Raw genomic sequence first — 11,081 nt, 5'->3', positions numbered from 1 at the left:
AATAATGAGAGTAAGAAAAATATATATAGATATTTAATATAAATAAAGCAGGATATAGTAAAAGCTAAAGTTTGTTTTTTATTTCTTGGTAAAAAAGAGCAAATTATTTTGCTTTTCAAGCAAAAGATATAGACAAATAAGATCTCCATTTATGATTTCGACGTCGAAGTGCGTTTCTTCCGTTGAGTAGCGGCGTGCCATATTTCGCCGCGAACACTACGAGGGACGACGGCGGATCCATAAGTATTTTCTCAGATTGAAAAGCTTTCGGTATGAAATATGGGTCAGAGATATGGGCGCGCAACCCTTCCTCGCTTTAATGGAATTAGTATTTAATACTCGAGGGGCCGGTGGACGCGAGAGGGCATTCTCTAAAAACTAAGTGGATCTGTCCGGGTTGGGTCGTCGGCGACACGATCTCGTTTATCGGTATTGCCTTGCAGAAAATTTACTACTCGCTACAACCTTCGAATTACAAGCCGTGCCGGAAAAATAACAGCCAAAGAAAAAAATTACCGGCTACCGCGGCCACCATCACGGCGACAAATCTTTGCTTCCACCGGCAAGTCGGAAGAGAGAAATCGACGACGGGATATCGAAAACAAACTCTCCGAAGAGTTACGATTTAACTATTTGCTGTTGTGTGTCGTCTGTTTGTATACAATCATGAGTTGAAAGATTTATTGCGATGTTGTGTTAAATTAAATCAAAGTAAGACGATTAATTAGATATATTTTCTAAATACGATAAAGAAAAAATACGATCACTTATTAGTTTCCGTGTAACAAAAATGTAAAATTAATATTTCATATCTCTTTTCTTATACCATTTAATCATTAAAACTCTTTTTAAAATATTTCAGAAATTGTAAAACTCTTAATTATATCGGAATTCTGCAAAATAGAATGCTAATCTCATAGATGCGGATTCTTCACAGTACGACCGCAATGATTCCAAACAATGATGATACCGGACACGCTCGCGTGTCTGAAATATCTGAACCGACCGCTAACGACAGCCCTGAGAATCGAGCACAAAGTCCATCGTGCCCCGTACGCGACGAGTATTGTGCTCACGACCCCCCGAGACAACGGGGTTCGCACCCTATTGCCTCCGACACGGACGTCTCAATTAAATGTATACGAGGCAAGTGGGGTTGATAGAGCGTTCGGTCATAAATATGAATTATCCGCGGTAAACGCTCCCTCGAGGGTGGACGAGGAATGGAAAGAGACCGAGAGACGGCTGCGATTTTATTCTAAGACGTCACCGGCTATCAAGCTATCGACAGATTTCGGCACTTAATAACGCGGAGCTCCAAAACAGTGTAATAAAAATATTAACACATTTAACCTAATTAATACGACGTTAATGAAATGAATTATTAAAATATACGATTATAAAAGTGATATATTTTCCCGTAGAATTACGAAATCTAATAACACAATTTATTATAACGCGACTTATCAAATTAACGCATCGTTACTAAATTTAATAATGCAAGTTATTAAATATATGATCGCGGATTTACTGAATTTAATAAAGCGAGTTGTTATATAACACGGAGTTATTAAATTTATTAATGCAGTATTAACCGCTTTTCAATTGTGATTGCTATTTGATATCATAAAATTTGAGTATTTTATTTCTAATTACATGAAATATGATAAATATTTATTTATGAATATTAGATTGTAAGCACTTCCCCTAAAAAAAGTGTGATGATAGTATTATCTCATATTTTATGAAAAAATATTTTTCTGAACAAGTTTTCTAAACACAGGTTTAAACATATATTACTTCAAATTTTTTTTTAATTAGTAAAATATTTTGCACAAAACTTAGTAATTAAAAACTGTATTAAATAACTGCGAATTTTAATATATTATGTAATTGGTAATGATAGTTATATGTGAATACTAGATTTAAAATAACTGCATTTAACAATTCACTCAAATAGAAGAGCTCGTATCATCACCGCTCATTTAGTTAAATATAACTAAACAGCATATCTTTCTTCAGAATATAGATTTAGCTAATTGCTTTTAGGGACAAATACGTGGTAAATATAAATTAAATAGTTTGCAATGTCAACATGAGCATCGCATGTGGAATAATATCGATTCTACTGCGGTTTGATTCAATCACTCTAATAGAAAAGTAATGTTAACCCTCTTCGTCTCCTGGATAATATGCCTTACGGCTTGTAGGGGTGTTTATGAAGTATGGCGATGCGTTTTAGCAGATTGGTGACGATAGCAACGGCCGATCATAATAATGCGGACCGAGCGGATTTTTCCGGAGAAGAAAAAAGGTCTCATTCCGAGAAAATCTGCGCAATAATTCTCTGTGACTCATCACATGTGAAGATTCATTAGTATAAATATAATAATATATAGAACAATAATCTATAGCTATTGGTGCACTTATGTAATTATGACGATATTAAAAGTTACAATATTTGAAATAGATATAAGGATCGTTTTTATGTATCTGTAGTATCAAAATTATAACAATTTCAATCTCTGATTAATTGTTATAAAAAGACCTTCAAAATTTTTAATTAACTTTTAATCAATTTGGAAGAATAGCTTCATAAGTGACGAAGTGAAGATGAACAAGAACTTAACTCGTGCGTTTGCGAAATCCGTAATTCACCGAATTTTCGACGTCGTGTGGAATCGCCGGTGCGGAGCATTCCGACGTTCCAAAGGAAGGGTAGGAAAGGGGGTGAGACGACGGGAAGCGTCGAGGGGGGCAGAAGGACGCAAGTAAATTCGTAGGTTCGAGGCGGCGGGCTCTCTACCCTTGCGCCGAGATTAGCATAAATATGGCGTCTTAGAACGGGGCAGTTTGTCATCGTTAGCAAAGCACACGCTTCCTGGGACTCGCCCAGTCACACTCCTGTGAATCGTCGAGCTGGTATGTATTCCCCGCGGGACACCGCAGGCGGGAGTCCCGCAGGAAGGAAACCGCCGATGTAGGTTGGTAGATACACGAGAAGCCGAGGGCACCGAGAAAACCATCCCCGGGATCCTCCCTTCCTCGAGTCACGAGACAGGTACTTCGGTACGCAAACTTCTCGAACGCAGATTCCTCCGCTGGGTGTCGCGCTGAATGGATACCGTGATTTAATTGCAATGGGATTTCCGCGATGAAATTAGTTGCTATTTTTATGAATTACTGATCACTGTTTCTTATAATTCCAGTTTTTTATAGTGGCTGGAATTGAAATGAGCATAACGCGATGTATCGTCTAGTTCTTTATGTTGAGCATTACTAATTTCTGATACTGATTAAGAGATAACAAATGAGACAATATAATATAAAATGTTTTGAATGTTAGTTTCTGTTGCATATTAATTATATTATCTTTTATTTCGTGTTGTGAATTTACATATAAACTTTATATAAAATATTGTAAACATAAATGAATATCTATATTCATTTTCGAATCAGATTACTTTATAATTACACATAAAATATACGTATCATACATTATGTATAATCTCTCTAATTAAATTTAATATAATTAAAATAATAATCTGATGGAAAATGAATATGGATATTCATATGTGCTTGCAATATTCCCTATTTTCGACGAAATAGTTTATCTACAAAAAGAAAACTATCTAAAACACTAATAACTAATGCTGTTTTTGTGTGTTCAAGTATTCCTTCAGTTTGTATTATAATTGGCAAAGTTTCTATCGCTATTTCTCACTTAATTCGGACCAAACTGCATTATATAATGGCACTTATCCGGATTATGAGAGATAATAAAACAGACAGTTCTCTCTATTATTATAACATGTAGATTTATGTATTTGCAACCTCGTGCATTAAGAAGGACCAATGCATATAAACGTCTTAGTAGTAAAAACAATAATAATATTCTTCTTTTTATAATTTATAAATTAAAGCACATGTAACGTTGAAAGGATTGTAGTCTACGATAGTACCATCATTCGTAGATTCGTATTTGATAGATATATCTCAACAACGCCCGGTCGTTCGAATCCAACTTTCGTGATCACGTTTTGAGGAAAAAATCATTCTCGCCTTGTAGGAAACAGAGAAACAAGACTGCTTATACCGGCATTTGCGCGACACGATCGAATGCGACAGGAACCGTGCGTCTACCTCAGCGCGCGGCTTCTTGTCGTGCCAGAAGCATGTTTTGCCGCTCGCCCATCCTGCCCCATCCCGGGGCGGGAACCACTTTCGCCCCCTCGACCCCCGACGGCCCTCTCGCCGTCGCGCTTTCGGAGAATATGGATCGGCCCTGACAATATTGCCGTCGGAACCACCCCGCGTCTCCACCGGCATGATATACGCGGCCGCATTTCATATATTCCATTGTTTCCAAGTTTTCGGATCCATTTGTAAGATTAAATTTGTAATGCGGGAACACCCTGCCCTCCCCACGCCCCTCCCCCCGTTTTCTGTTCCGCGCGTCACGCCGCGCCACCCTCGCACCCCGTCGTCGCCACCTTTTGCTGCGCGCACGAGAGTCGACGCATATGGCCGACCGGTCAATTTCCTCGCGTGCTGAAACACCGAAACCGGATGTAGTGAGAAGATTCTCGCCTAGTTCGAAGCTTAGTTTTTTCTCCCAGAAATTGTTAGAATCTTTTCTAAATAAATCGACTTTCGAATCTAGTTAAAAAGAACGAATTAATCTAAAATTCTAAATTGAAAAACCCCTTAATTTTCACTTTTTCAAAAGAGATCATTTCCATTATTGATAATGACAATTTTCGTCACATAAAACAAAATGTATATATTTGTTTCATTAAAAATATTTCCGTTATTCTAAATCGTTTCCAACTGTTTATTCGACATCAAAATCCATAGAAAACACGACAATAAAAAGTGAAGTAAATATCAACTTTTTTAACGAGATCGAAACGTTATCGTTCCCCCAGAAAGAGAAAGAACGTAGAAATTCATGAGCGGTAATACTCATTTCCCTCAGTGGTTTCCATAGCTCGTGATCGAAGACACGATGGTCACGATGGTATGTGCATGTGTAGGTATATGCGCGTGCAACGTATGGCGCATAAGCTGTTTGCGTTAACCGGCCACTTTCAGATTGGATAGCGCGCTTTTCGGCATATGGATTCGTCGCGGATTGACCCGCGGTTTCCATCCCCTAATGGGAAATTCATGTCTATGATTGCTTGCCGCGGAGTAGCCGCCACCGAGATTACTCCACGACTTTCGGTCTCGTATGTAAATAGAGACGAATCGTCGCGTCGTCGTCATAATTACGCGATCTTTATGAAATCGCTCTGATTAAAACTTATATTTCCTATCTTACGCTTGTTATTGATAATCAATTCAACATATGAAATATGAGAATTGTGCAATAATTTGTGAATTCTTTGAAACCAATTGCAAAAATGATTCCAGAACAATATAAAAATTCTAAAAATATATAAATTGTAAATAATATCGTTAATATATTTATTTCGCGAATTTTCAAAGAACATTTCAGAAAGATTCGGATTCCCTGGAGTTATATAAAATGGTTTTCAAAAGATTTATGAGTATGAAGTACATTCTATTGGAGATAAATCTTTAAGAATATAAAAATTAATCTAAAACACGTGCATGATAAAAGATTAATTGCATTTTATTTAATGCAAACTGCCAAAAGGTAATTTATACGAGACAGTTTCTCGCGTCTTAAAATTATTCTTTTAAATCAGATGTCAATATTAATTTCACATGGTATTACATAACAGCATACGTGACTATAAAAACAATCGTATATTTTTTTAGAGAATGCTCTAAAACTGCGAGATAACAGTTAATATCATTAACAATATCAAGAAATAATTGTATTTTCCACGATTATATACTAATTTTGACGTCTATATTTCAGATATTGAAAACATCCCGAATGTCAAAAATTTTCCTTTTGAAAAAACCCGTGAGCAACTCTTCACCCGGATGATCCTCCCTCACTCTGACATAACACTAGTGTAGGAACGAGCGGAACATGTTCCCGGCGACGATGCTCGTATGAACAGACACCTAGCGCACGTTCTACCGTACGCGCGCGACCGACGGGCGCTCTTTCTCTCTCTCTCTCTCTCCCTTTGTCTCTCTTTCTCTGTCTCTCTCACCGACAATTGTCCACCACGAGAGCGCTGGAAACTTTCATAAATTTCGTCACAGAGCGAGCAAATGGCTTCCGGTCCAGCGGTCGGACATTGTCGATAACAGGCACGTCGCCAGGGGGCGAATTCAATATCGCATTCGCACTGTCGAACCCTCCCCCCCGTTTCCTCCACCTCCAGTGGCCCCGTTGGTACCCTCCGCAGCCACCTCTGTGTGCCCGGTGCCCCCTCCTCCCCCGTCACCCCCGCCGACACACACCCCCCTCCGGCATTGTCCCTCGTATTGTCCCGAAAGTTTTCGGCGAGCCGGCATAGCGACTGAGCCGCGTGAATTACCATATGAATTAAAGTAATGTGATATACGATCACGGGGCACGTCCAACGCGGCCGCATTTGAAGAAGACACTTGCGGATCCAAGAAACGCGAAAGGCGGAAAGGGCGCCGGTGAGGCGGAATCGCGAGTCACGAAAGCCTGGATCTTTCAAGAACCGTCGCTGGGAATAAAATCGTACTTCCGGTTACAAAAGAATCACGAATTTCTAGAGATCAGAGATATCTCCTAAAAATAAACATAAAATTTTCGGAGCAAAAGTGAACTGTCGGCCCATTTCTTCACATTTAATTTGCTAATCATCGGAACAAAGTTACACGGTAAATAAATATCTTTCTGAATCGTAGCAGTAACTATAACATCAACAGAAAGCAAAAATTAGTTAGCTACATTGATATATTTAATGCTGAAAAAGTTAATTATTTGTGAAATTCATTTTATATACAAAATCGTTGCTATATATATAAAGTTTAAAATATAACAATTTTATCCTATCTTTTATTGACGGCAAGACATTCTCGTTTTCGATAATACTCCCTTATAAAATTCAACTGATCGTCAATTTTACATTCATTGACTAACTTGAATGAGTCCGGGCAGCGATTCCGACATCCTTTAGACAGTTTTCGGGCTTTTGTATATTGTTTGGGTGTTTGCCAGCGTGCGCGCGGGACGCAAATTTGTCGCGGCAGAAAATCTGCCGAAGACAAATCGCGCGCAACCCCGGGGAGACGCTGCACGTGCCGGGCACTTCGATACCGCGATAGCGTCTCCCCGTTTTAAAAACGGTTGCCCCGTGATCTCCCCTCGATGTCTCCCTGCCTCGCCGCCTGCCCGGGTCTCATTTCGAGCGATTTGGGGTCAGTTTGAAGTCGCTCACAATGGACCGGCCATCGCGAGCATTACCGCGGCCGGCTATCGGCTCGACGGCGCGCGCGTAGCACGCGACTCTGCTTTCTGGCCGGCGCGATATCTCGATCGCAATAAATTCACATTAAACTATCTGCTCCGCTATGGTCCTGGCCGCAGCTTTAATACATCCCGTCCCCGCCCGCGTCCCCACCGTAGTCCGCCTGTGCCCTCCTGTGCAAAACCACCCCCGCCGCGCCGCCCCGAACAACGGATGGTCCAGCCGGCTTCGTTGTCGGCGCCGATTTTAATTTTCTGATTTTACGATCTTCGCCGTGTCACTGTTGCGCTGTTGTTTTCCCTTTTCTAATTACACTTTTTCATCAATTCTCAACTACAAAGAGATGCGACCTACACTGACCTACAAAATATTAAATAACTTTATCTTTAGCTAAATAAATAAGATATAATTTTTATTCATAGATATATGTTATATGTTTTTCTAATCTCATTTTCGATATCTATCGCTGGAAAATCATTATTTATTTCAAATGGGATTACAGTTATTCTATTTAATCACTTTAAAACGTGTCTCATTAAATGTTAATAAACACACGTGTCATTAAACACATGTTTAGATTTCCAAATATATGACAAAAAAGACTTGAACTGCACGGTCCATTCTGTATTATCTTTCTTCCTTTCTTTCTCTATATTTTACCGGCGTGCTCCATCTTCCCGTTGGCGAGCAGAGGTAATTAACATGAGCGAGCCTCGCTAATCTGGTGTTAGAATCGTGGCGATTACCACCCCTAAAGCAGGTAAATACGAGGTCGCGTAAACTCGACCGCCGGTTAAACTCGCACGCCGTTCGCTCACAATGGGCGGTCTGTGTAAGGCTGCCGCATTAATTTCTAGTAATTATCAGAGGTGTATTTCATTCGGGGTGGGTCGCGGGTCGTGTCCGGGGTCGGCCACTGCGTGTTAACGCCGTTGTTATGCCCCATTATATTGTCCTACCAACACACGCCAACACACGGAGGGAAAAGGCAATTGCGTGTAGAGATGGGCGTCACGGCCCGCGAAAAGGCTCGCCGTGCGGTCCGTTTTGAAAAATTAAACGTGTGTTATCCCTGCATTCTCTTTCTCGCACGATGCATTCTTTCCGATTCTACTAAAGATACGGAATGTTGGCTATATTGTACTTTAATTACGTAAACTGTAAGTTATCGTGGCACATTTTCCGTTCTAGATTTGTATTTATTATCCATTACACGTATCGCTCATACACGAAGAAAAAATGCAGTCTTTAAACAGTTCGAAAACGTACCGATATAATATATATTGCAATTTTTTTTATATTTTATAAAATATTACGTCAAAGTAACCAGTGTTCTTATGTTACGCCATTTTTTGCCATCTTTGATCACATTGGTAACAATGCGGTCACCCTAAATATTTTTCAGACAACGTGATTCATCGTTGCGTAACGCGCGAAAACACGCGATCAAAACGAGGTTTTGAATGGAGAGTGGCATCGCGCCGCGTAACGAATCGCAGCGAAAATTGATAAAATACTGTTTAATCCGCCCCTCCTCCCCAGCTCTACGCCTCCGCGGCGCGGGAGATAGCATTACTAATTTATTTAAATGGACTTATCTTGCCGAAGCCCCCCCGATAGGAATGTAAATTGGAACCCTCCGAATCAAGGGGGTAATGGCACGAGTAAGATAAAGATATTTTATTGCTTTGCGGTCGGACATATTTAAGCAGGGTCGAAAGTCTTTTTTTCCATTGTCGAGTGATCCGACGGCAGAGAGACAGGGAGAAAAGATGCGGTTCCCTTTATTAACTTTTCCGCCGTTATTCGCGAAAATGGATCTTCGCAGATTAGAAATTCGTGCCACGCCAGCTGCTGATTGAATACGAATATATACGCTTCGTTATACAAAAGAAAATAACGCGAGAATTAAACTCCAGTCTTCAATATACATTATACAATATTCACATATCTTTCTCAAAATCATACGATTATATGATTGTATAAATATACTTATATGAATAGTTTTTATAATATACCAGTGTACCAATACGCCATTGATTTTTTAAAATCCTTTCTTATCATCTCTATTCACACTTTAGATGAAAGAAGGTTACAACTTGCTTTTCCAAAAATCGCAATTACCACAAAGAAACTACTTAAAATTATGAGATTGACCAAAAAGAGAAGAAGTAAAAATAGAAAAAATCACAATTAATTCGCGGGAAACACATTTAAATGTTCTTTAAAAATAGCAATTAAAATGAATAGAAAGAAATATATTAAATAATGACTCACCAAAAGAAAACTAAAGATTTAAAACGGGCGTTTCTTACAGCAACGGCTTATTCTGGTCTGTCATTTTCTCAAACACACAGAAGCTCAGTTACAGAAGATACTCGTGTACCTGTAACACAAAGAATGACGATTTTGTCATTATTAAAATATATCTTAGAGTTTGAAGATTTATTTTTTCGTCATAGTATCTACACATATGTATACAACGGCGCCTTATTTGCGCACTTATTCTTAGCACTTAGAAGATCGTTCGCGCGGCTATTCCCGGCGTAATTGTGATGATAAATCTGTGCCACGAGAGCCGCGAAATTCGGGCGGATACGCGTCGACGTTCCACGACGGCGCAACAAAGAGCAAGCGGCTGCCGAAAAATAACGCGACAAAAAAAAACGCAAACAGGCAAAACAGAATAAAAATAGAGCAGAATAAAATAGAGCATTGTCGCGCTCGGTGGAGGAGCGGTCGGAGCGGCGAAATAGAAAGGACCGGCCGCGCGAGCGCGGGCAATAATTCGAAACAAAATGTCAAGCGAGCCCGCCATTGTCGGGCGCGGTGGTGCGGTAGGCGCCAACTAGCACCAACGAGAAAATATCGTCGACAGTAAATCAAGGTGCTCCGGCAGAAGAGAGAGCAGGCCCTTTCACCCCTTTCATCCCTCCGCTCGGCCGGACGATCCGCTCCGGGCGGCCGCACGATCGCACCGGAGCTCGCTTCCGTTTTTCATCATACGTACGTCGTAAATAAGCCGAGACAGCTCGCCGCTTCAACGTTTCAAGGTTGCCACCGCGAGCTTCGATCTCCCGTAAGCCCGTTGCGCTTCGGGAGCAGTCAAGTTCTGCGAAAACCCGTGACCGAAAATTCATCCAGCGAGCGAAATAATATTCTCTTGGCCCTAATTAAATATATAAGGAAGATAGCAAAACAAATGTGAGAATATACTCATTTATATTCTTAATGATATCGATGAAAAGCACTTCCAGTTTTTATCAGACATGTAAAAAGTCTATGGAAACACTCTCTCGAAAAGAAATCTTCTTGTCAAATTTCTTGAATCTTTTGTTTTTCAAATTAAGAGAAAATTCTGAAGATAATAACGACAGATGCTTTAAATCAGAAGCGTAATATAAAGATCTCTTAGACACTATTAGCGTACCGAATATACGTGCGAAGCTCCACGAGCAAATCACAACATATGCCCTAGAAAAGTGCTAGCTTGCGCGAACGAAATCGTTTAGCGACGCCTGATTGACACCGAAATGCTGTAACCGGCTGCATCGTGAGAGCGATGTAAGCTGCGTGTTCGCAGTCAAGTTACATAATCGTACCGGAAGACCGTGACCAAACGGGATTCGGGGTGGCCAATGATAAAGGACAGACAAGTACTTAAGGCAAAAAGCGATGCGCGAGACTCGATTAATATCGTTGTGTTTGCAT

The 11,081-nt window shown here is 40.2% G+C and overlaps 1 long non-coding RNA gene across 1 annotated transcript in view; it reads right to left on the bottom strand.

The window, feature by feature from the left end:
- Window positions 1–6,466: 6,466 nt before the first annotated feature.
- LOC139811270 (uncharacterized) overlaps window positions 6,467–11,081 on the bottom strand; it is a 42,464-nt gene continuing 37,849 nt past the window's right edge. The window contains exon 3 of the long non-coding RNA XR_011731590.1: window positions 6,467–9,756. This is a non-coding gene — a long non-coding RNA (uncharacterized lncRNA). The remainder of the gene's footprint in view (window positions 9,757–11,081) is intronic.

Source organism: Temnothorax longispinosus, chromosome 1 (assembly GCF_030848805.1).
Source record: "Temnothorax longispinosus isolate EJ_2023e chromosome 1, Tlon_JGU_v1, whole genome shotgun sequence".
NCBI classification, from domain to species: Eukaryota; Metazoa; Arthropoda; class Insecta; order Hymenoptera; family Formicidae; genus Temnothorax; species Temnothorax longispinosus.
This window is presented reverse-complemented; position numbering and strand designations above follow the sequence as displayed.